Consider the following 303-nt stretch of genomic DNA (forward strand, 5'->3'; position numbering starts at 1 on the left):
ACCCCAGGCGCTCGCCTCGGGACCCACCAGCACGTCCCCTCCTCGGCAGGCTGGGGTCACGTGGAGGGCGACTGTGGGGATAAGCAGGGATGGCAAAGGGAAAGGAAGGGCGGGCCCCAGGCGGGGGATCCCCGGACACGCAGCGCTTTCCCGCCTGACTCCGCCCAGAGACGTGGGCAAACAGAGGGCACTCCCCTTCCTGGGAGCCAGCACCGCCCATACTCCGCCTCCAAGGACACTCCCCCACTTGGGGCGGAGGCGGAAACCGGGCGGGGGACGCGGGTGCGAGGAGGTCGAGGAGGC

The sequence above is a fragment of the Macaca mulatta genome, chromosome 14 (genome assembly GCF_049350105.2).
Source record: "Macaca mulatta isolate MMU2019108-1 chromosome 14, T2T-MMU8v2.0, whole genome shotgun sequence".
In the NCBI taxonomy this organism is placed as follows: Eukaryota; Metazoa; Chordata; class Mammalia; order Primates; family Cercopithecidae; genus Macaca; species Macaca mulatta.